This window comes from Arachis hypogaea, chromosome 15 (genome assembly GCF_003086295.3).
Source record: "Arachis hypogaea cultivar Tifrunner chromosome 15, arahy.Tifrunner.gnm2.J5K5, whole genome shotgun sequence".
NCBI lineage: Eukaryota > Viridiplantae > Streptophyta > Magnoliopsida > Fabales > Fabaceae > Arachis > Arachis hypogaea.
The window spans coordinates 118,682,603-118,688,122 of NC_092050.1; the positions used below are offsets into that span (position 1 = coordinate 118,682,603).

Genomic DNA, 5,520 nt, shown 5'->3' on the forward strand with positions numbered 1-5,520 from the left:
AATACCTGAAATCACAAAAAAACACACAAACTCATAGTAAAGTCCAGAAATGTGAATTTAACATAAAAACTAATGAAAACATCCCTAAAACTAACTAGATTCTACTAAAAAACACACTAAAAACAATGCCAAAATGCGTATAAATTATCTGCTCATCACAACACCAAACTTAAATTGTTGCTTGTCCTCAGGCAACTGAAAATCAAATAGGATAAAAAGAAGAGAATATACTATAAATTCCAAACTATCAATGAAACATAGCTCCAATTAAATGAGCGGGACTTGTAGCTTTTTGCCTCTTGAATAGTTTTGGCATCTCACTTTATCCATTGAAGTTCAGAATGATTGGCATCTATAGGAACTCAGAGTTCAGATAGTGTTATTGATTCTCCTAGTTCAATATGATGATTCTTGAACACAGCTATTTTATGAGTCTTGGCCGTGGCCCTAAGCACTTTGTTTTCCAGTATTACCACCGGATACATAAATGCCACAGACACATAATTGCGTGAACCTTTTCAGATGGTGACTCAGCTTTGCTAAAGTCCCCAATTAGAGGTGTCCAGGGTTCTTAAGCACACTCTATTTTTGCTTTGGACCTTGACTTTAACCGCTCAGTCTCAAGTTTTCACTTGACACCTACACGCCACAAGCACATGGTTAGGGACAGCTTGGTTTAGCCGCTTAGGCCAGGATTTTATTCCTTTAGGCCCTCCTATCCACTGATGCTCAAAGCCTTGGGATCCTTTTTATTATCCTTGCCTTTTGGTTTTAAGGGCTATTGGCTTTTTGCTCTTGCCTTTTGGTTTTAAGAGCTTTGACTTTTTCTGCTTGCTTTTTCTCTTTTTTTTTTCTATTTTTTTCGCTATTTTTTTTTCTGCAAGCTTTGTTCTTTGCTACTTTTTCTTGCTTCAAGAATCATTTTTATGATTTTTTAGATTATCAAATAACATGTCTCCTTGTCATCATTCTTTCAAGAGCCAACATATTTAACATTCTTAAACAACAACTTCAAAAGACATATGCACTGTTCAAGCATTCATTCAGAAAACAAAAAGTATTGTCACCACATCAATATAATTAAACTAAGTTCAAGGATAAATTCGAAACTCATGTACTTCTTGTTCTTTTGAATTAAAACATTTTTCATTTAAGAGAGGTGATGGATTCATAGGACATTCATAACTTTAAGACATAGTTACTAAATACTAATGATCATGTAATGAGGAACCAATGATGTCCTTGAGCTCTTCTATGTCTCTTCCTTGTCTTTGTTGCTCCTCCCTCATTGCTTTTTGATCTTCTCTTATTTCATGAAGGATGATGGAGTGCTCTTGATGTTCCACCCTTAGTTGTCCCATGTTGGAACTTAATTCTCCTAGGGAGGTGTTGATTTGCTCCCAATAGTTTTGTGGAGGAAAATGCATTTGAGGCATCTCCGGGATCTCATGGTGATGAGCTTCATGCGTCTCTTGAGATCCATGAATGAACTCTCTTGCTTGCTCCATCCTTTTCTTAGTGATGGGCTTCTCTTCCTCAATGGGAATATCTCCTTCTATGAAAGCTCCAGCTGAGTAACATAGATGGCAAATAAGATGAGGAAAAGCTAGCCTTGCCCCAGGAGAGGGCTTTTCGGCTATTTTGTAGAGTTCAAGGGAGATGACTTCATGAACTTCTACTTCTTCTCCAATCATGATGCTATGGATCATGATGGCCCGATCCACAGTAACTTCAGATTGGTTGCTAGTGGGGATGATGGAGCGTTGGATGAACTCCAACCATCCTCTAGCCACAGGCTTGAGGTCCAGTCTTCTTAATTGAACCGGCTTGCCTTTGGAGTCAATCTTCCATTGAGCTCCTTCCACACATATGTCCATGAGGACTTGGTCCAACCTTTGATTAAAGTTGACCCTTCTAGTGTAGGGGCGTGCATCTTCTTGCATCATAGGCAAGTTAAACGCCAACCTCACATTTTCCGGACTAAAATCTAAGTATTTCCCCCGAACCATTGTAATATAATTCTTTGGGTTTGGGTTCTTACTTTGATCATGGTTCCTAGTGATCCATGCATTGGCATAGAACTCTTGAACCATTAGGATGCCGACTTGTTGGATGGGGTTTGTTAGAACTTCCCAACCTCTTCTTTGGATTTCATGTCAGATCTCCGGATACTCATTCTTTTTGAGCTTGAAAGGGACCTCGGGGATCACCTTTTTCTTGGCCACAACATCATAGAAGTGGTCTTGATGAGCTTTGGAGATGAATCTTTCCATCTCCCATGACTTGGAGGTGGAAGCTTTTGTCTTCCCTTTCCCTTTTCTAGAGGATTTTCCGATCTTATGTGCCATCAATGGTAATGGAAAAACAAAAAGCTTATGCTTTTACCACACCAAACTTAAAATATTGCTCCCCTCGAGCAAGAGAAGAAAGAAGAGATGAAGAAGAAGAAGAAATGGAGGAGAGGGAGAGAGAGATGTGTTTCGGCTAAGAAGGGAAAGAGAGGGTTGTGTTGTGTGAAAATGAGGGGGAATGGAGGGCTATATATAGGGAAGGGAGGTGGGTAAGGTTCGGCCATATAGGGTGGGTTTGGGTGGAAAATTGATTTTGAATTTTGAAGGTAGGTGGAGTTTATGAGGTAGGTTGATGGGGAAGAGTGGATGGATGTGAGTGGTGAAGTGGTGATAGGAAAGAGAGATTGAGGTGATTGGTGAAGAGTTTTGGGGAAGAGTGTTTATGGGATTGTGTGAAAGAGGGATGAGAAGAAGTGAGTGGAGGTAGGTGGGGATCCTGTGGGGTCTACAGATCCTGAGGTGATCCTGTGGGGTCCACAGATCCTGAGGTGTTCAAGGATTTACAACCTTGCACCAAATTAGGCATGCAAAATGCCCTTGCACACAACTCTGGGCATTCAGCGCCAGATTGGTGCTTGTTCTGGGCGTTGAACGCCCATTTGTTGCCCATTTCTGGCGTTGAACGCCAGAACCATGCTTGTTCTGGGCGTTCAGCGCCAACTCTTCTCCAGGGTAAAATTCTGGTGTTCAATCGCCCAGATGCTGCCCATTTTGGGCGTTCAGCGCCAGAACCATGCTCTGTTCTGGCGTTGAACGCCAGCCAGATGCTTCTTACTGGCGTTTAAACGCCAGTAAGGTCTTCCTCCAGGGTGTGATTTTTCTTCTGCTGTTTTTGATTCCGTTTTCAATTTTTATATTTATTTTGTGACTCCACATGATCATGAACCTAATAAAACATGAAAGAACAAGAAAAATAAAATTAGATAAATAAAAATTGGGTTGCCTCCCAATAAGCGCTTCTTTAATGTCAATAGCTTGACAGTGGGCTCTCGTGGAGCCTCACAGATGTTCAGAGCATTGTTGAGACTTCCCAACACCAAACTTAGAGTTTGGTTGTGGCCTCCCAACACCAAACTTAGAGTTTGACTGTGGGGGCTCTCGTTGACTCTGTTTTGAGAGAAGCTTACTGTGCTTCCTCTCCATGTTTACAGAAGGATGTCCTTGAGTTTTAAACTCAACGGAGTCCTCATTCAATTGAAGGACTAGTTCACCTCTGTCAACATCAATTACAGCTCTTGCTGTGGCTAGGAAGGGTCTTCCAAGGATGATGAATTCATCCTCATCCTTCCCAGTATCTAGGACTATGAAATCAGCAGGGATGTAAAGGCCTTCAACCTTTACTAACACGTCCTCTACTTGTCCATAAGCCTGTTTTCTTGAATTGTCTGCCATCTCTAATGAGATTTTAGCAGCTTGTACCCCATAGATTCCCAGTTTCTCTATTACAGAGAGGGGCATGAGGTTTATCCCTGAACCAAGGTCACACAGAGCCTTTTCAAAGATCATGTTGCCTATGGTACAAGGTATTACGAACTTTCCAGGATCCTGTTTCTTCTGAGGCAATCTTAGTTGATCTAGATCACTTAGTTCATTGGTGAACAAGGGAGGTTCATCTTCCCAAGTCTCAATACCAAATAATTTGGCATTCAGCTTCATGATTGCACCAAGAAACTTGGCAGCTTACTCTTCAGTAACATCCTCGTTCTCTTCAGAAGAGGAATACTCATCAGAGCTCATGAATGGCATAAGGAGGTTCAATGGAATCTATATGATCTCTAGATGAGTCTCAGATTCCTTTGGTTCCTCAGAGGAAAACTCCTTATTGATTACTGGACGTCCCAGGAGGTCTTCCTCCTTGGGATTCACGTCCTCTCCCTCCCTTACAGGTTCAGCCATGGTAATTAATTCAATGGCCTTGCACTCTCCTTTTGGATTCTCTTCTGTATTGCTTGGGAGAGTACTAGGAGGGATTTCAGTGATCCTTTTACTCAGCTGGCCCACTCGTGCCTCCAAATTTCTAATGGATGATCTTGTTTCATTCATGAAACTCACAGTGGCCTTAGATAGATCAGAGACTAAGTTTGCTAAATTAGAGGTATTTTGTTCAGAGTTCTCTGTCTGTTGCTGAGTGGATGATGGAAAAGGTTTACTATTGTTAAACCTATTTCTTCCACCATTATTAAAGCCTTGTTGAGGCTTTTGTTGATCCTTCCATGAGAGATTTGGGTGATTTCTCCATGATGGATTATATGTGTTTCCATATGGTTCACCCATATAATTTACCTCTGCTATTGCAGGGTTTTCAGGATCATAAGCTTCTTCTTCAGAAGATGCCTCTTGAGTACTATTGGATGCAGCTTGCATTCCATTCAGACTCTGAGAAATCATATTGACTTGCTGAGTCAATATTTTATTCTGAGCCAGTATGGCATTTAGAGTATCAATTTCAAGAACTCCTTTCTTCATAGGCGTCCCATTACTCACAGGATTCCTTTCAGAAGTGTACATGAACTGGTTATTAGCAACTATGTCAATGAGTTCTTGAGCTTCTGCAGGCATTTTCTTTAGGTGAATGGATCCACCTGCAAAAGTATCCAATGACATCTTAGCTAATTCAGACAGACCATCATAGAATATATCCAGGATGGTCCATTCTGAAAGCATGTCAGAAGGACACTTTTTGGTCAGTCCTTTGTATCTCTCCCAAGCTTCATAGAGGGATTCACCTTCTTTCTGTCTGAAGGTCTGAACATCCACTCTAAGCTTACTCAGCTTTTGAGGAGGAAATAACTTGGCTAAGAAAGCCTTGACCAGCTTATCCCAAGAGTTCAGGCTATCCTTAGGTTGAGAGTCCAACCATACTCTAGCTCTGTCTCTTACAGCAAAAGGGAAAAGCATGAGCCTGTAGACTTCAGGATCTACTCCATTAGTCTTAACAGTATCACATATCTGCAAGAATTCAGTTAAGAACTGAAAAGGATCTTCAGATGGAAGTCCATGAAACTTGCAGTTCTGTTGCATCAGAGAAACTAATTGAGGTTTCAGCTCAAAATTGTTTGCTCCAATGGCAGGAATGGAGATGCTTCTTCCATGTAAATTGGAATTAGGTGCAGTAAAGTCACCAAGCATCCTCCTTGCATTATTATTATTTTCGGCTGCCATCTCCTCT

General features: G+C 41.2%; 1 non-coding gene across 1 annotated transcript; it reads left to right on the forward strand.

Moving 5' to 3' along the window:
- The first annotated feature begins 5,009 nt into the window (after positions 1–5,009).
- Positions 5,010–5,117, forward strand: LOC112753803 (small nucleolar RNA R71). Its single transcript, XR_003178168.1, has one exon. It is a non-coding gene; the product is annotated as a small nucleolar RNA R71 (small nucleolar RNA).
- Positions 5,118–5,520: the final 403 nt, after the last annotated feature.